The following is a 19,787-nucleotide window of genomic DNA, read 5'->3' on the forward strand; positions in this document are numbered from 1 at the left end:
GCTTTCAATCTCCTAGCTTCCCCGCCATAGTCCGCATCCGAGTCTATGAAAGCTTTCACTTTCGCTTTCAAATCCTAACTTCTTTCCCACAGTCCATATCCAAGTCTATGCCTAGGCTTTCAATAGCTTCTTCCGGCACCTTTCTCGTCCGGCTTTCCCCTAGGCTCTTCGCTAGTCTCTCTCTCCAGTATTTTCCCACTTCTTCCCGTTTCTTCTCTCCTAGGTTTTCTATCCGAGTCATTTCTTCCCTCCTAAGTTTCATATCCGTCCTAGGTTTCCTATCCGAGCTAGGTTTCCTATCCGAGTCACGGCACCATTATGTCGCTCCCCCTCTTCGTGGAGGAGCAACACTAAACCCTGCCTAGGCTTCATATCCGAGTCACGGCACCATTATGTCGCTCCCCCTCTTCGTGGAGGAACGACACAGGACCCTGCGCTGTTCTTTCGTCTGCTCGGCCCTCCCCGGGTTTGCTGCTGGTTCTTCCCGGGTTGGCTACTATCCCTTCCACCTCCGTGGAAGGGCAGTTCCCCCTGGCCGCATTCCCCACTTCCGCAGGGGAGCGGCACACCGCCGGCCGGGTCTCTCGGGGGCTGCACGGGTTCCCTTAGATGTTCCCCATAGATGTTACTGGTGCATGCCGTCTCTCTCCTCCTTTATAGTCCTCCTCCGCCAATCCCAACTCGGCTGCCCACACGCCGAGTACGCTGCTCTCCAATCAGGAGCAAGTCCTACAGTTAATTGGTTGAACTGGAGGCAGCTGTGCGGAAGCTGTTTACTTCTCTCCTAGCGCCATATTGTGGGAGAGCAGATGCATAGAATAAGTCTTAATTCCAGTAACAGTCTAGTCCGGTTTGCTCCCCACAGACACCTGTAGGGCTTTACTTTCTTAAGTGGCACTGTTATATTATAGAATGTGCTTAAACAGAAACTAAATGAACAAAACTAAGTTTTATATCTGAAAATGCACAGGAGTTTATTTCAGTCTGGAGGCTGGGGTTCTAGGCCAAGGCTCCAGCAGACTCTGAGGAGGGCACAGCCATGTCCTCTCCCCCGTGAGTCCCACCACTTATCACCTCCCAGTCCCACCCCCTGGGGGGTGAGGGCTTCAACCTGACACTTGGTGGTAGCCCGGTGCCTCCGCTGCCAGATGAGCCAAGGGTGCTGTTGCCCCCTGGGGTGGGAGGGGCTGGGCAGGTCGGGTGTCTGCACCCCAGCAGCCAAGCTCTGATGGCCTCCCAGGGATGGACAGGGCAGGACACCAGGGTGGGGAGGACAAGGCCAGAGGCACGGCTGCCCGGCCCCTCGGCACCTGCCCTCACCTCACTGCCTGGGCACTGACCAGAACCTGGCCCCATCCCTGGCTCCTCGCACTGTTAGGCCATCTTTGTAGAGCCCACGAGCACATGGTGGACACAGAAGGAGGACAGTGGACACTGGAGGAAAAACTTGGTGAAAACGGTGCCCCAGGAAACTTCGCCAAGGCCTCCTGGGAGCTTCTGAGTGGGGAGGCGGAGAGGAGAGAGGCAGTGGAGCTCCCCCCCGCCACGGTCCCCTCATCCTCACAGTGGGAGGCACTGTCCCTGTAGCCCCTGTCCTTGTGGTCAGAGCCCAGCAGGTGCCGGGAGCACTCAAAGGGGACGAGGGTGGGGCTGCTGACCCCCAGGGCCACTTTTGCTGCTTGGGGTGGGACAGGTGCATAACAGGAGGTGAGGGGTGGGGGCGCTGTGGCTCATGCCCAAGGGAGGAGCAGGCAGAGACTGGGGCAGGCGGCCTGGGAGGGGGTTTGGGGTCTGGTCTGCCAGCACCTCTTCATGCTGCAGCATGGGCAGAGACAGGGCACGGCTGGGCTCCCCCACCTGCCTGGGAGGGGTCTCCATGCTCCTCGGCAGGAAGCAAGAGCCTGCCTGGACGGTTAGTCCCCTGCTGTCTGCAGCTCCAGGGAAGCACCAAGCAGGGTCCACTCAGGATTTTCAGGCTCACTGGGCCCCCCATGGCCCGAGATGGGGAGCAGCCCCGTGAGTGACTTCCAGGAAAGCACTCAGCAGCAGCCCTGAGACTCAGGCCAGGGCCAAGGTGGGAGGCAGCTTCAGGCCCAAAGAGGGGCTTCCAGGCACAGCATGAGGGCGTGGCCTGGTCCTGGGCGAGACCTGGGCTGCTGCTTCAGCCTCCCAGCTCTAGGCGTGCGCCAGGGTCCCCAGCCTTGGGACGACCCTCCCAGGAAGCTGTCCCTTTACTCCCGGGGCCAAAAAGATGGAGGCTGGTCATCCCACTGGGACCCACCCTGGTGCCAGGCTCCTCCTGATCTGGGGTGCCGCGAGGGCGATACCCCGAGGCTGAAGATGACAGGGCGCCATGGCTGGGTCAGTGCAGCCAGCAGCCCGAGTCCACCCCTCTCTGGGCTCTGGCCTTCAGCCGCTTCAGGCCGCGGTGGCTGGGGTCCACCAGGAGGCCGCTCTGGGCTGCTGTCCAGGCTTCTGCGTGGCGCTGCTGCTCCAGGCAGCGTTGCCCCTGGTGCAGGAACTAGCGGATGGTGGGGGTCCGGCCCGGCTGACCCCACAGGCTGCTCTGGGCAGGGGCAGGTGCCAGCGTGAGGGCCCGGCTGAAGGCCGCCGCGGCCCCCACCTCGTCCCCAAGCTCAGCAGCAGGTGGCCTTCAGAACAGAGGTCCTCCGCCCACCGCGGGAGGTCCCCATCACCTGCACCCTCCTGGAGCAGTTGGTCCAGGTCCCTGAGGGCTAGGTCGCATTCCCGCAGCTGGGCCAGGCAGGTGGCACGCAGGCGCAGGTGGCAGGTGCCCCCACCACCAGCCAGCACGGCCAGGGAGCTGAAGCCCAGCGCCTGCCGCAGCCGCCCCATGTCCAGGAGGGCATTGGCTTCCCGGGCAGCGGCCTGCTCAGAGGGAGGGAGGGAGAGAGCCTGGGTCTGCCCAGCCCGCGCCCAGCGCCGCCCACCTCTGGGGCCCCCTCCCCGTGCTCCCTGCGTCCCAGCTGGCTCTGCAGCCCCTCCCGCTGGCCTCCGCAGGCTGTCCCCGCCCCCAGGACAGCGGCCCACCGGCCTCTGTGACCCAAAGCCGGGAAGGCAGCGAACCAACCGAGGGACGAGTGTGGGGAGCAATTCGGACTATACTGTTACTGGAATTAAGATTTATTCTATGCATCTGCTCTCCCACAATATGGCGCTGGGAGAGAAGTGAACAGCTTCTACCCAGCTGCCTCTCACCAACTTGACAAGCTGCAGGAGCTGCTCCTGATTGGAGGAGAGCGGCGTGCTCGGCGTGTGGGCAGCCAAGTTGGGATTGGTGGAGAGGACTATATAGGAGGAGAGAGACGGCATGGTGGTGTGGGTTGGTTGGAGAGTGCGTTGGAGAGTTCGCGGGGAAGTTCGTTACTTCGTTCTTTCTCATTTCTCTCTACTCATTCTTGCTTTGGGAGTTTGCTGTTTACTTATTCTTACTTTACTATAGAAAGGACTTGTAAAAAAAGGGAACAACAAGCGCCCGGTCCGGTGCGGCTCCTCCGCGTGCGGAGGAGCAGCAAGTGGTGCCGTGACTCGGATAGGAAACCTAGGAGGGAAAGACCGGGAAGAAGTGGGAAATTACTGGAGAGAGAGACTAGCAAAGAGCCTAGGGGAAGGCCGGACGGAAAGAGTGCCGGTGAAAAGCTAGTCAGAACCTAGGAAAAAAGCCGCGGGGGAAGAAAATTAGAAGCTAGGAAGGAGGTATTAACTGGGAACGTCTGGGAGACTCGGTCTTCCATTACGCTCACTGCTCCAACATGTCACAGACGGTACAGACAATGGAGTTCTTTGGCTACTCTTTGCCCACTGGCTACCTCTTCCTCCTGCTGGGCACCATCCTCTGTTTCTCCCTAAAGATCATCTATGGGCTAAATATGGTTTCTCTCTCTCTCTCTTCCTACTCCCCACCTCCTCGCAGCTTTTCCTCTAAGCAAGGGAAACGAGGGGGGAGGAAAATTCATGCATTCGTAAGAGCAATCGTAGAGACGTCCCCCTGGTTTCCACAGCAGTGGAGGCAGGTGGGACGGAAAATGCACGAGGCTGGGGAACCGATAGAAGTGCTGAAGCTGTGGCAACTCGTTGATCAGGTGCTTCAGAACCCCACGGAAGGGATCGAGTTGTTGCTTAATGAGGGGAGTGAAATGCAGGAAGAATTATGGCAGGGCAGCCAGGCGAGCAACTATTGTAACAAACAAGTGAGAAGAAAATCAAAGAAGGATTTAGAGAGCCAGGAAGCTTATGGGGGGGAGAAGGAAGCTGAGGAGGGAACCTCGCCCCCGAGAGAGATGCCTGGCCATACAAGGCTGGCAAATTCAACCATAAAGGATGAATCACCACCCCGGTATCGCCCATTGGTACTACCAAAGTTTCCTCCTGTAAAGAAAAGCCCCTTTTTTCCCCATGAGATTGAAGAAGAGTGGGAGGAAGAAGGAGTGATGGAGGGAGTAGGTATGCAGGAGGAGCTAGAAAGGCCAAGAACCGAAAACAAGCAAAGGGGAGCTGTTTATAGAAAACCTGCTTGGGAGCAGTACCAGGAACCAGGCCAGGTGTTTCCTGTAATTCAGGATCCACAGGGAAACAGGGGATGGACGCCTCTTGACCATAAATTACTTAAAGAGTTGCAGCAATCAGTACAATTGTATGGGCCCCATGCAAGTTACACTCAGGCAATCCTTGATAACATCGGGCAGCAAGGCCTAATACCTGAGGATTGGAGAAACTTAGTAAAGGCGGTGTTAGGCGGGGGTGACTTCCTCTTGTGGCTAGCTGCCTATAAAGAATTTGCGCGAGAATATTCAAAGCAGAACTATCAAACAGGGAATCAAGCATGGGATGAGGAAATGTTAAATGGAGAAGGGCGATTTGCCTGTCCCGATGAGCAGGCCCGATTACCAACAGCTGTCCTCTTACAGGTGAGAGAGATAGCAAGAAGAGCCTGGAAGGTGATACCCAGAAAAGGAGAAGTAAGACACAGCCTAACTAAGATAGTACAGGGCCCTACCGAACCTTACGCTGATTTCGTGAACCGATTAATGGAAGCAGCAGGAAACATTTTCGAAACCGTGGAAGAAGCAATGCCCTTAGTCAAAAGATTGGCGTATGAACAGGCCAATAAAACATGTCGGGAAGCTCTTAGACCATGGCAGCATAAGGACATCCCTACCTTTTTGAAAATCTGTAGGGATGTCATGGATGATGTAGTTTCTGGATCACATGCTGCAGTAGCAGTAACCCGACAATTTAGACAGAACATGAGGGGACGTATATGCTTTAGATGTGGTCGAGAAGGGCATCTAATGAGGGAATGTAGGGCCAGATTTCCAGCCCGAGATCGGCAGGGCATAGAGAACTCGAGAAGACCAGGCCTTTGCCCACGCTGTAGAAGAGGAAATCATTGGGTCAGTGAATGTTACTTTAAAATAAACAGCGCAGGCAATCCCCAGAGGATGCCAAATGAGCCGGGCCCCATAAGAAGATCAGGTGTATATGGTCAACAGCAAAAAAACGGAATGTGGGCCCCTGCACCCCGGGGCCAAAACAATCGGTGGGTGCCACGGTCCCAAAACCAAATATTTACCGCGCAGAGTTACGAGCCACCGAATATTCGGTACTGACACCTCAAATGGGGCCACAAGCCATAGAGGTGAGGGCAGAAACAATTTCAGCGGAGCATAACGGACTTGGAATAATCGTAGGAAAAGAAACAAATGCTTTGAGAGGCCTAATGGTCATCACCGGAGTCATTCAGTTACCTTTTGATAAGTTAAAAGTGCTAATACAATCTACAAAGGGTATTATTCAAATCAAACCAGAAGAACCTGTGGCTCAAATACTGATCATGATTGGAGCGCAGGACGTTCATGGACCCCAAGGGGAGAAATTTGCAGCCTTGTCCCTATCTCTAGCAGATCGACCTCTGTGGACCTTAACCATTAGAGGAAAGTCGATTCAGGGCCTGCTAGACACAGGTGCGGATGTAAGTATAATTTCGGAAAATGATTGGCCGAAGTCATGGCCCCTTCAGCCAGGAGATAATACTTTAGTAGGCCTAGGTGCGGCCATGACACCATCAAGGAGTGCTCAGGTGCTTCATTGGCAGGATCAAGAAGGGAACAAGGGAAATGTGCAACCTTATGTTAGTGCACTCCCCATCACATTATGGGGAAGAGACATTTTAGAACAATTGGGACTGACGTTAACAAATGAGGATCAATTGGAGAGTTCTACAGGACGGCGTATTATGTATAAAAAGGGATATCAGGAGAGAGGATTAGGCTCCAGAGAAGGCAGAAGGAACCTAGCCCAGCCCATAGGCGATTTTAAAAGACAGGACACGGGTTTTTCGTGGGGGCCACTGAGATGCAGCCGCTGCCATTGTCATGGCTGGACAACAAGCCAAAGTGGATACCACAGTGGCCCCTTACCCAGGAAAAGTTGGCTGCGGTAAATGATATAGTATCACAACAATTAGAGGCAGGCCATTTGCAACCATCAACCTCCCCATGGAATACGCCAATATTCGTGATAAAGAAAAAATCAGGGAAATACCGGTTGTTGCATGATTTACGGGCTGTTAATCAGCAGATGCAACCCATGGGGGCATTGCAACCCGGACTCCCGGTTCCTACTATGATCCCAAAGCATTGGCCACTAATAGTACTCGATCTGAAGGACTGCTTTTTTAGCATACCTCTACATGAACAAGACACTCAGAGGTTTGCTTTCACCGTACCTTCCATTAATCATCAAGGTCCCGACAAAAGATATGAATGGAAGGTGCTTCCCCAAGGAATGACTAACAGTCCTGCCATATGCCAGCTATATGTTGACCAGGCAGTAGAGCCGGTTCGTCAACAGTGCCCAAAAGTACAAATTTTACACTACATGGATGACTTGTTAATAACGGCTGAAAGTGAAAGTCACCTAATGGAAGCATATAAGCTGCTGCTATTATATTTGGAAAAAGTTGGGTTACAAGTAGCGCCAGAGAAGATACAAAAAGGGGAAGTAGTACAGTACTTAGGACTTAAAGTAACTTCTGAAAAGGTAACCCCATTAGAATTTGAAATTGCAATAGATGGGTTACAGACCCTTAATGACTTCCAAAAATTATGTGGCAATTTAAATTGGTTGAGGCCCTATTGTAAATTAACTACCGAAGATATGATGCCATTATTCAATATTTTAGAAGGAGATGCCCAGCTTGATTCCCCTCGTAGACTGACAATAGAAGCCCGCTTGGCGTTACAGAAAATTGAAAAACAAATTAAAGCAATGCAGATGGAAAGATGTGATCCACAACAAGCCCTAGAAATATTAATTTTTATGGAACAGCTGTATCCCTTCGCAGTCATTTGGCAAGGAGGACCCTTGTTGTTTGTATACCCACATTCACATGCACCGCGTGTACTATACTCCCAAGGCATTGCAGTGGCTGATTTAATATTAACAGCAATAAAAAAGGTGACAGAAATGGCGGGGAAGACTCCAAAGCGATGTGTAGTTCCCTTTGCTCAAGAGGCAGTAGAAGCCTTTACAAGGGAATGCTGGCAATGGGCATACATAGTTCTCATTCTACAAATAGAGATTGACAATCACTACCCTCGCCATCCATTTGTTAACTTCTGCACACAGGTTTCAATAAAACGGGTGCAGAAGGTGCGAAGGGATCCAATTCAAGGGGCAGTTACCGTATTTACGGATGGAGCTAAAGGCGGAACAGGAGCAGCTATATTTAACAATCAACGATATTTTGTTTTAACAGCATCCCCTTCTCCACAACATGCAGAATTGGCTATTATCGCAACAGTATTACGCAGAGAGAGTGCACCCATGAATATTTTGTCTGATAGTGCATATGTGGTGAATGCAGTTCAGATGCTCGCTACACAGTGCCTTATTCTTAAATCCTCCTCAGTCTATTCTTATCTAAGTGAAATTCAGGGGTTATTAAATCAAAGAGAGCATGCTATTTACATAGGCCACATAAGAGCTCATTCTAATTTACCTGGCCCACTTACTCGAGGAAACATGATGGCAGATCACTATTCAAGATTCTTGCTTGCATGCACCGCTTTGGAACAAGCTAAAGAATATCACTCTAAATGGCATGTTAACACCCACACTTTAAGTTTTAAATTTAATATTCCCCGCAAGCAAGCAGAAGATATCATTAGATCCTGTGAAAAGTGCGTTGTTACCATAGTTCCAAAGATTCCTGCGGGAGCCAATCCCCGTGGCCTTAAACCAGGACATATCTGGCAGATGGACGTTACACATATCCCCTCTTTTGGGCGACAAAGCTGTGTTCACGTCACTGTAGATACATACTCAGGTGTAATTATGGCCACAGCCATGAATAAAGAAGGAGTACAACAAGTAATCCAACACTGCTTGCAGGCTTTTGCAGCCTGGGGAGTTCCTCATGTGATCAAAACAGATAACGGCCCAGCGTATACATCAAAGCGTTTTGCTGCATTTTTGAAAGAATTTGGAATCTCCCATATTACCGGTATTCCATACAATCCACAGGGGCAAGCTGTGGTAGAACGCGCTCACTTATATTTAAAAAATTTAATAATTAAACAAAAAGGGGGAATAGGGGAAATGGCCACATCCAACAAGGACGTCTTGGCCCTAGCTCTTTATACAATTAATTTTTTGAACAAGAAAAAGAACGGTAAAACACCTGCAGAAATGCATACTCAATCAGCTGATAAGGAATCAATACAGTGGGTAATGTGGAAGGATTTACAGGACAACCAATGGAAAGGCCCGTTCCCCTTACTCAGAAGAGTACGAGGCGCCGTTTGTTTTTTTCCACAGGGTGCGGCACAACCAATATGGACCCCTGAGAGAAGAATTCGGTTGATAAACCTGCCAGCAGAAGATCTAGAAGAAGAAAACTCCATTTGAGGAAGAAAACAATGAATAACCAATCCCTGAGATCTTTGGAATACGGGACATTTTTCAACAAACTCTGAAGTAGCACGACAAACAAGAGTCAATAGCATGAAGATCACACTGAACTTTACACAGGCGCGTATCAATGCCAAAAAATAAAAAGAAAGGGGGATCTGTGGGGAGCAATTCGGACTATACTGTTACTGGAATTAAGATTTATTCTATGCATCTGCTCTCCCACAATATGGCGCTGGGAGAGAAGTGAACAGCTTCTACCCAGCTGCCTCTCACCAACTTGACAAGCTGCAGGAGCTGCTCCTGATTGGAGGAGAGCGGCGTGCTCGGCGTGTGGGCAGCCAAGTTGGGATTGGTGGAGAGGACTATATAGGAGGAGAGAGACGGCATGGTGGTGTGGGTTGGTTGGAGAGTGCGTTGGAGAGTTCGCGGGGAAGTTCGTTACTTCGTTCTTTCTCATTTCTCTCTACTCATTCTTGCTTTGGGAGTTTGCTGTTTACTTATTCTTACTTTACTATAGAAAGGACTTGTAAAAAAAGGGAACAACAAGCGCCCGGTCCGGTGCGGCTCCTCCGCGTGCGGAGGAGCAGCAGACGAGCAGGCTGCTGACCAGGCCTCGGCGCTTCAGCCACTCCCGGCCCCACCTCACCCTCCGGACGGCAGGGCCGGCGGGGAGTGCCCAGCTCCGGCCATGCCGCCGGCGCCTTCCTTTCCAGGCCGAGCTGAAGCCCCCTCGGTCACCCTCCTGGGCTCATGAACTCCCGGGAGAGGCTGTACAGAGACCCCGCGCCAGACTGCGGCCCGGCCCGGAGGGCGCGCTCAGGCCCCACACAGCTGGGCTGGGTGTGCAGCGGGAGGAGTGCGCAGACCGAGTGGGGGGCACCGGCCGCCAGCCACCGGAAGTGGGGAACTGCTACTTCCGGTTCTGCTCGCGTCGCTCAGCAGCCTCTTGGACTCCAGAGGCAAGCCCGCAGCTTCTCAGAGATGCTGCCTCAGCCCTGCCTCTGAGCTCAGAAGCCCCGCCCAGTTCCTCCTAGAGCCAAGGGATCCCTGCCAGGTGCTTATCATATTTCTGAGACCCCGCCTCCATGCCCAGAGGCCCCCAGCATGCTCCCCAAGTCGAGAGGCCCAGCCCAGCGCCCCCCCCCCCGCCCAGTACCCGCTCAGTACCCCGCCCAGCCCCGTCTCCAGCCCCAGAGGCCCCGCCCGGCCCCACATCAGAGCCTTGACCCCTGCGCGTGTTCCCGGATCCGGGCTCCGGTACCCAGCCCACCATCGGGTGCTGTTGGTTGAGGCAGCGGGAGCCCCCGGCATGCGCAGGCCCGGGAGAAGCTGTGGCACCGCCCTGCACGAGGCGGGCTTGGTGCAGCGCGGGCTCCGAGGGGTCTCCCTCGGCCCCCCCGGAGGCTTACGCCCCCTGCGAGCGAGCCCAGAGGCCCTTGGCCGTAGCGGCCGGCCGGAGACCCGGGTCCAGCTGGTGATGCTGCTCGCGCGCACCGCACACGCGACGCTCACCCCGCGGGCACACCTGGGCGAGGCTTTGCTGCTGGGAGGCCTCCAGCAGCCGCAGCAGGAAGCCCAGGTCCGCGGCATCCTGCTTGGCCAGGCCCTGCAGGTCTCGGGCCGCGGCCCGCAAGTCTCCCTGCTTCAGCAGGAGCAGGCCCCGCCCGGGCTGCCGCGGACTCCTGAGCGGCGTGCAGGGCCCCTGCAGACGGGCACCGGCTGCCTCATAGCTGCTTGTGGGGGTGGGAGGGGGTGTGTGGGCGTGGGCGAGGGTCTGCGAGCAGAGGCACGCGGATTCACCTGCTGCACAGCCCCTGCCTCTCCCCCATGGTCACAGCAAGGGGTGGTCCCCACACCAGCCCCAGCAGAACCGGAAGTAGGGACACCGCTCTCAGGAAGCTGCTGGCACAGCACAAGGGAGATGTGGGGCAAGGCCACCCGGGCAGGGCCGGACCTCCGCGGGGCACAGAGGGAGGTCAGTGGTCATGGCTGAGGCCTCAGAAGTCACTGCCGTCCAGGGTCGCTTTCCCGGCGGATCAGGTCAAAGGGTGGCGCAGGCCGGGCATACCCAGCGCCATGAGGGCGTCCGCCAGCAGCAGGTGCCACTGGGCTGTGCGCCGTCCATCTGGACCAGTGCCTCCCCAGCGGCCAGAAGGCCCTGGGCGTCGTCCTCCTGGAGGGGCCGGCTCAGCAGCGCCCAGCAGTGAGCGTGCAGGCCTTGCTCGAGGAGGCCCTGGGCGTCGCGCCTCAGAGAGTGGAGCTCAGGGACCACAGCGGCCGGGTCCAGCTTCAGGGCAGAGATGATGTCGGCCACGGCTTCCTGGAAGGGAGGCGGGCGGGGGTGGGACTCCGTCTGGAGGGGCTGCCCTGCCTGCCGCACTCTGGCCATGACAATGAACCCCATTACCGCCCACCCCATTTCTACTGGGCACCAGAAGGGATCTCTCGCCGGCCTCTATCCTGAAGTGAGCTACCCAGAGCCCCTGAACAAGGCTGGACACGGCCCCCAGAGCACACCCTGCCATCACCTGGTCAAAGGCGCCGCCCTGGGCACGGGCTGGGTGGCCATGGCCACAGCCGGCCTCTGCCTGGGGGCTCTGGGAGACGGAGGGCACCGCCCCCCGGCGGGGCCCTGTGCTAAGTGTAGAAGACCTCGGGGCTTGGGGGGCCGAGGCCCACCTGCCTACCCTGGGCGGGGTCCCGTGGTCAGCACCTCTAGGTGTAGAAGATGACCTTGGGGCCCGGGGGGCTCGGGGGCCCCGTGCTAGGTGTAGGGGTCTTGCAGGAGGGCTTCAGCAGTCCTTGAAAACGCGTGTTATGCAGAGTCTGCATGAGCTTTGCTTTTTTTGTTCTTTGCGCCATTTCCCACTTGCTTTCTGAAGGGGGCGCCTGCCTGGCTCTGGGGTCAGGGTCTCTCCCTCCTCTGTGGGTCTCTCTAAATGTCGGTGCTTCGCGGGGAAATCCACCAGGCACAAAGCCTTTCCTGGTTGGGGGTCTCGGACGCCCCAGATGGGGCCCTGGACTGTTGCCGGTCCGCTCGGGTCTCCGTCTCTCTCCGTGGCTTCCTCCAGGCGGTCTCACATTCCAAGGAGGGGGCTCGCTGCATCCAGTCTCCCAGGCCACTGGGGTGGGATCCCCTCCTCCTGCAGGTGAGTCCTGGCGTCCACCCCTCATCTCTCAGCGTTGGTGGCAGGCAGTGTCCCTGGCCTGGACAAGCCTCTTCACCAGCTGCAGGGGGAGCCGGTCACTGCAGCCCCTCAGGCACGGCTGCCCGATCCTCCTCGTGCTCCCGAGACTCTGGGGGTGCTCCCAACTCGCCCCTGGATTGGAGCCCAGAAAGTGCAGGGTGTGGCTCTGCTATGCCTTCGCGCGGCTGGGGTGGGGGTCTCAGGGTCGCCAGGCTCCCACACACAGGTGAACACCTTGCCAGCTGGAGTTGGAAGAAGGCTCCCAGATCCTCAAGCTCAGAGCCAGGAACAAAGCAGGAAGGCTCTGGGAGGACAGACCCCACCTCCCGAGGCGGTCCCCAAGGAGACCCCCTGCTGCCACCTGCCAGCGGCTCATGCATGCTCCAGTGCCTTGGCCAGCAGCTCCTGTTCCAGGATGCTGTTGCCCCCAGGGCTAGGGGGATGCCGGGGAGAGGCAGACAGGACCCTTGGCCAGGCCTCCCCAGCCTGAAGTCCCCCCCTCCGCACCTAACCTGCTGCCCCTGTTCCAAGAGTGTGGCCCCTGGAGCATGCACGCAGGTGTGAGTGGGTCTCACCCAGGAGCAGAGGGGTCGCAGGGCCAGACAGGTAGGGCCCTGAGGGCCGGGAGCCTCCCTTAACCACTGGGGGACAACTGCCCTGGCTGTGTCCTGGACAGCCTGCCAGGTGGAGCACGGAAGACGGGGTCAGGGGCAGAGCCCCCACCTGGGCTCCTCATCTGGTGGGCATTGAAGGTGAAGCCCCTGCGAAGCTGCAGCAGCGCCAGCCGCACCAGCACCTCGGCCACCAGCGGTCCCTGCGCCAGCGCCGCCTGCAGGGCCCTGTGAATGTCATCCAGGTGGCCCAGGCGGCCCAGGGCATCGGTGGCCAGCAGGCGCGCAGCCTCATCCTCGACGTCCAGCTCCATTAGCAATGAGGCCAGCTGGTACACACCGCGGGCATCCCTGCGGGAAGGTGGCTCAGGCTGGGCCTGCCACGCACCTCTCATCCACACAGGTGTGGGGGGGTGCACAGGCCTCCCTGTGCACCTGGCCTGTGCAGCCCTTCTGGTCGGGCCGTGGAGACACTGGGCTCCCAGAGGGACCCTCACGGGCTGCGCTGACCGCAGGACCCTGATTGCCCTTCCTGGTGGCTGACCCTGGACCCCAGCCTCTGGCTCCAGCCTCCTGCCACCCCGTGGGTGGGTATTCTTCAGACAGCAGGCCTGGGGGTGGGCAGAGGGTCAGCAGGAGGGCTGACCCTGAGCAGACTCTGCCTCAGTTCTCTGTTCTGCAGAAGCAGGAGCGAGCCATTTGGCCCTGTGGGCTCAGGGGCGCAGGTCGGGGGCAGACTGGATGATGGTGACACTTCCCAGAGAGAATGGAGGGAGTCCCTGGTCCTGAGGGTTTCTCCTCCCCCGGGGATCCAGCAGGGGACTGCAGGATCTGTGTGTGTGCTGATGTCACCGCTGCCCCCTGCCCGCTGAAGCACCTCCCACACACCTCCCCCCAACTGAGGAGAACAAATGGCAGCAGCTGGAGATTCACCCGTTGGGTCCTTAAGTCTCTCAAATGGGGGGAGGGGCTTCTGAAGTCAGGGGCCATGCAGGGGAGCTGCTCCCTGACCCAGCACCCCCAGGGCCATCTCCATGGTGAGGGGAGGGGGGATGCCACCTAGAGGCCTTGGAACTAAGAGCAAAACATCTGGGGCTGTCGGGTGGGAGCAGGTGCACACCTGATACACACCTGGCGCAGCCAAGCTCAGCGCTGTGACTGGTATGTGAACAGAGAAAGGAGGACCAGAAGGAAATGGAACCGGGAGTGACGGGTGCTGTTGTCTCTCAGTGTCTGGCAGAGGGGTGTGTCCAACCCAGAGCCCAAGGTGTCCCCTGTGTCCAGGGAGCTCGCCCAGAACAGGAAGAAACATCGCCGCCGCCTCGCAGGACCAGACAGGAACAGCAGCCCTGGCAGGGGCGTGGAGGTACTACTGGCAGCCTGACTTTGGCAACCCGGCGGGGGGCGGGGGCAGGCACTGCAGCATCTGGCGGCCCTCCTCCTGCAGCATGATCAGCAGCAGCCCGCGCTGGTTCCAGGGCACGAAGGCCTTGGAGGCCAACCAGTGCTTCCTCTGGCCAAAGCCCGCACGCGGTGACATAATCCATTGTGCCCAGGAAGGCGCTGCCGGCCAGACCCGCAACAGCCCGCGGGTGCAGCCCTCTCTGCTCCACCACCGCGGGGAAGTCCTCCCAGGCTCCCTGTGCTTCCCTGGGGTGCAGCACACAAAAGCCGCACAGCGCCAGCAGTGGTGCATGCTCCCCCAGCAGCTGTGCATGCTCCCCAGCGCGGTCCTCCGCGGCGTCCCCAGGGCCAGTGGGCCGCAGAAGGCCCTCGCACAGAGCCCGGGCATCCGGTACGTCCCCGGCCAGCAGCAGGCACTCGGCCAGGCGGGTGCCCAGCGCAGGCTAGGCCCCGGCTGGTGCCATGTGGAGCAGGATTCAGAGCGCCCAAGTCACCTGTGCCAGCAGCTCGCAGTCCGCATCTTCGCGGAGCTCGGGGCGGCTCCGCACGGCCTCCTGGAAGCAGGCGAAGCCCAGGTCCGCGGCCTCCTGGGCCTGGGCCCGGACGCGCTCCTGGTCCCGGATGGACAGCACGGCCTGGAACTGCCAGCGCGCGGTGGAGGGGCTCTCGCGGAAGGCGTCGTGCAGATGTCGCAGCATGTCCTCCGCGAGGCCGTCCAGGAAGAAGGCGGCGGCAGCGCGCGTGACCAGCAGGGTGGCCAGGCGCTCACCTAGGGGACAGACAGACGTTGGGGACCCCCTGAGAGGTGGCACCCGAGGCCTCTTGCCCTGCCCTGGGGCTTTGGACCCCTTGCGGTTACTTTCACTCTGGCGTCCAGCAGTCCAGAACTTGGGGCCGCGAGGATACGGGGGTCTTGAAGCCCCTCAGGGACAGAGCAGGGTGGGAAGCAGACCCCATAACCAGCTTGGGGTGGGCGGCGCTGACCCCAGTACCGCTGTGTCCGCCTCACCCCAGACCAAGTGGAGCTGGAGCTGGAGCTTCCTCGCCCCCTGGCGGTCACTGAGGGAATTGGAGCACTGAGGTTTCTAGGGGGACCGGCCCTGGCTCTGACTGCGCATGGAGGGGCCTTGGGTTTCTTGCCTGCTGGGGGCTACCTGGAGACCCCAGGCTTCCGTGCCTCTCTGGACTGGATCTCCCTGTCAGGCCAGGGGGGAGGAGGAGGCAGCGGTGCCGCTGCCGAGCCCTGGACCCTTTCCTGGGTCCCCTTGCCTGTGACCTCTTCCACCTGGGCCCAGAAGTGCCAGTGGTCGGCACACCTGTGAGGTCGGCTTGTGAGGACCCAGTGGGTCAGGCCGGGCCTGGTGCGCCGCGAACATCCCCGTCACACGTGTGTGCACGGAGCTGTGTGAGAGGGAAGGCAGCGCAGCAGGCCCAGGGCCAGGAGGAGCCCAAGGTTCTGTCTCCCCCAGCCATACTCCATGGGAGGGGCCCTCAGCGCCCAGGAGAGCTCCCGGCCCAGCCCGGTTGTCCGACCCTGTGCCCGGCGTTCCTCCCAAGTCCTGCAGGCTCTCAGCGCTACCTTTAAACCCAGCAGCAATGGCAGCAGCGGCAATCCTCTACACCCAGACCCCATGGCGGGCAGGAGGCCTGGCACGTGCACACATGTGCACCTGGCTGTGGCTGTCCCCACTTCACGTCGGCCAGAGTCCAGTGTGAGATCAACCCTGAGACTACCACCACTGCCAAGAGGCCCCGGCCTCGTGCCAGCAGCCGTGAGCCCCTGTTGTTGGTCGCTGCTGCACAGAGCAAGGCCGGCCCGAGCTGTACATGTGTTCACGGATCCCGGGGATCGGCATCCCAGGAGACCCCAGGGGTCTGGGGTGTGGGGAGTTCCTTACCCCTCTCCTTCTGAGAGTCTGGTCACACACGTGGGGCTTCCTGTTGTGGCCCAGGGGTCACAGGCCACAGGTCACAGACCTGGGGCATCCTGGTGTGGCCCGGGGTCACAGGTCACAGGTCACAGACCTAGGGCATCCTGGTGTGGCCCGGGGTCACAGGTCACACACCTGGGGCATCCTAGTGTGGCCCGGGGTCACAGGTCACAGGTCACACACCTGGGGCATCCTGGTGTGGCCCGGGGTCACAGGTCACACACCTGGGGTGTCCTGGTGTGACCCGGGGGCTGCACCTCAATTCTCACTCCGTCCTCACGTCCACTGACTCTTCTGCCACCTCTGATGTGTTTCAGATCTAGAATTTTTGTGGCTCTCTGTGCAATGTCTGCTGACATTGGACAGTGGATGATGGCCCAAGTGCTTGGGCCCCTGCACCTTGTGGGAGACTCTGATGGAGCTCCTGGCTCCAGCCTGGCCCAGCCTGCATCATGGCAGCCATTTGGGGAATGAACCAGTGAATGGAAGCTCTGTCTCTCTCTGGAATTCTGCCTTTAAATAGGGAGTTGCTCTGGCTCCTAGGAGGGGACTTCAGAAACACATGATGTCATGTCTGCTGTGCTGGATTGGTGGAGCGCCTAACATGGTCACATGGCCAGGCAGCTCCTGCCCGGGGCCCACCTCTCCCTTCTCTGCACTTCCTGGGGAACATCCCTGAATGGAAGGCAGGCAGGTGCCGAAGCCGTGTTGCCCGCATGTTCACCGGGAGACTGGCGTCAGAGCTGCCCTTGGCCTGTGACCTGCTGCCATTCGTCCTGTGCCCAGTGTGGCCATGTGCCACCAGGGGCAGGGGAACAGCCTTTGCCGTGGCCTCCACAACACATGCCAGTGTCCACCCCACACGTGGCAGTGGTACGTGGAGGCCCCCAACCCTGCCCTGTCCGGTGGGGTCCGTGCTTCTGGGGTGCATCCAGCCAGCTTTTGTCCCTTTATGAGATCGACGTTTCAGAGCCCCTCTTGGGGCCACCACTGCCGGGCCTGTGGTGCCGCTCCTGGTGCCGCTCCTGGTGCCTGCTGTGACCTCCCAGACTGCAGAACTGTGTGCCAGGGGACTTCTGACCCTCGCACAGGTTCCAGTCTGGTCTGGTCTAGTCTGGTCGGGTTTGCTGAGTGCTCCCAGCAGTTCAGACAGTGACCTGGAGCCTGGAACACAAGTGCCATAGGCAGCCGCACTTGCTGCCCTCTCAGGGTGAGCCGGCTCCTGCGGGTGGCTGCTCACCCCCAAGTGACCCGGGTCCTGCCGACCACGGTTCTCTGCCCACCTCAGAGCCAAGGTGGACATGGCCCAGCCCGGCAGAGTCCCAGCACACTTGGCTCCCCGTTGTCTGCTCCTCCTCTCCCAGGTACTCCTCCCTCCAGGTATACCCCTCCCACAGGTAATCCTACCCCCACGTATTCCCCCCCCAGCCTCTCCTCCCCCCAGGTCCTCGTCCACCCCAGGTACTCCTCCCCCAGCTGCTCCTCCACCCAGCTGCTCACCCCAGCTCCTCCTCCTCCCTCCCCTGTCTCTCTCACTGGCTCCTCCTTTGGGGAGCACCATGGGGGTTTGCTTATGGACACTGCAGGGAACACACCCCAGCCTACCATGATTGCTCCATGTGCTCTTGTTGGCCCTGTACACCTGCAGTGGCTGGGCCAGTGAGGACACCCCCGGGACCCCTAAGCTGGGGCCAAGCCCTCAGTGAGAGGTAGCTGGCCACTGGCCCCTCCAGGCCTCTGGCCCTGTGTCTCCCTCCACCTTTCCCTGTCTCTGAAGCCTGGTCTGCAGACCGAGCCGCCCATGGCACCAGGCTCCATGGCAGCCACCAAAGCGCATGTTCCTCGATCGGCTCACAGTGTCTTCCAGCACTTCACGGTGACACGGCTTTAAGGCTCTGGGATGCATTTTCGCTGGCTCTGCACCGCAACCATTGGAGACAGGTGTAGCCGCTGTCCCATGCACACCTGGGAGCCAGCGTGGAGTGGCCACGCAGCTTCAGGAGCTCATGGAGTCGTAGTGCAGGCTGCGTCCCCTGCACACGGTGCCTGCCCCCGGAAGGGGAGCCGCTAAGGCCCAGGGGCAGCAGCGTCTCAACCTGGGGGTCTGGGAACCCTGACATCGCCTCACCCAGTGCAGGGTCCAGGGCTGACTCACGCCCCTCCTTCCAGGGCTGAATCCAGCAGTGCTGCCGGCCCAGGGAAGCCTCAGACCCTCCTGTCCACTCCCTCCTGCTCTGACCCCTCCTCTCTCACGGGGCCCAGGGTCTCTGCATTCCCACTCTTCTGGAACATTCTCTGCACAGCAGCCAGAGACCATGGAGAGAGGCTTAGCCGCTCCACAGGCTAAGACCCCCAATGGCTGCTCCCCGCAACGCGTGTAGGATCCAGGTCCTCAATCCCCCACCCTGAGGCTGCCCCATCCCTCCTGCTGCCCCCTTGGCTGCCCCTGCAGGTTCTGCTCCTGCAGCTGGGAGGACTCACACGACAGCTGCTCCGAGAACCCGCCCCAATCAGAGCTGCAGCCCTGCTGGTTCTCAAAGACCCAGTTTTGGTGATTTCTTTCCTGGGTGCTCCATGAGGGCAGAGGCGGGTCTGCCGAGTCATGTTGGCATCCCCAGCCCCGCCCAAGGGGCAGACTTGCTTGCCTACATTGGCTACAGCCTGTGGGGGCCAACTGAAGGGCTTGGCTGCACATTGCCAGGCAATCCGCGTAGCTGCCACTTCCCAGCAGTGCCTCAGGTGACAGGGTGGTGCTTGGGGTGTCCTCAGGCTCCATGGCCACCAGGACCCACCAGCCATCCTTGTCCCCAGCCCCCGCAGCTCCGAGATGTGGCTCTGCAGGGCGTGGAGCACCGCGGGGAGGTAGGGCCGCTGGTGGGTGTGGACAAAGGCCAGGGTGTGGTCAGCACTGGTGGCAAAGGCACCCAGGTAGTCAGCCACAGCTTCCGCAGCCCGAGCCCCAGACAGCACCCAGGCCAGGGCACGGCTCAGTTGCAGCTCCAGCATGGACTGGGAGTGGGAGTCCAGCAGCTGGCTATAGCACAAAGCCACCTCCTTGTGGTGCCCGCGGGCCAGTAGCCTGGCCAGCCCATGCAGCACCGCGGCCAGGTGGTCTGGGCAGAGGGCGCCGAGTAAGGCGGAGGCCAGGGTGGCCATCAGGGAGACTACGGCCATGCATCCCAGTGCACAGTGGGGATCCAGCTGTTGCCGTGGCACCAGGCCTCCAGGGTGTCCAGCATGGCCACCCCTGGGCCTTGGTCAGGGCGCTCCTCATGCTGTGCACAGCTGAGGGGGTGTGGCAGCTGAAGGCCGCCAGGTAGAAAGCCATGGCCAGTGAGGGCTCTCCCAGGGCCAGGTGCCAGTTCCCCTTCTGGCAGAGTCTGGCCTCAAGCTCCTGGGCCATCGCAGCCCCCGGTGGGGTCGTGTTAGGTTCTCACGGTACCTCGGGGGGAGCAGTGTGGTTAGTTCACCAGGCAGTGCTTAGAGCTGCCTCCTGCCCTTCCCACTGGGACCCCTGGGGGGCTGTTTGCAGTGCCCACTCCATGGCCAGCCCTGGGGTCTCCCAATGCCCTCTCAGCCCGTAGCTGTCTCTGGGACCTCAGCTCCCTCCTCTACTCCAGTGCCCTGAGAACACCTGAGCCCTGAGTGCCCCTGGGGAGCAGTTGGTGACCTGAGGGGTCAGGACCCCGGGGCAAGGTCACCTTGCTGTACACTGC

The 19,787-nt window shown here is 59.1% G+C and overlaps 1 pseudogene; it reads right to left on the minus strand.

The window, feature by feature from the left end:
* Positions 1–978: 978 nt before the first annotated feature.
* Positions 979–19,474, minus strand: LOC103345898 (uncharacterized; annotated as a pseudogene).
* Between the last annotated feature and the right edge of the window lie 313 nt (positions 19,475–19,787).

The sequence above is a fragment of the Oryctolagus cuniculus genome, chromosome 7 (assembly GCF_964237555.1).
Source record: "Oryctolagus cuniculus chromosome 7, mOryCun1.1, whole genome shotgun sequence".
NCBI lineage: Eukaryota > Metazoa > Chordata > Mammalia > Lagomorpha > Leporidae > Oryctolagus > Oryctolagus cuniculus.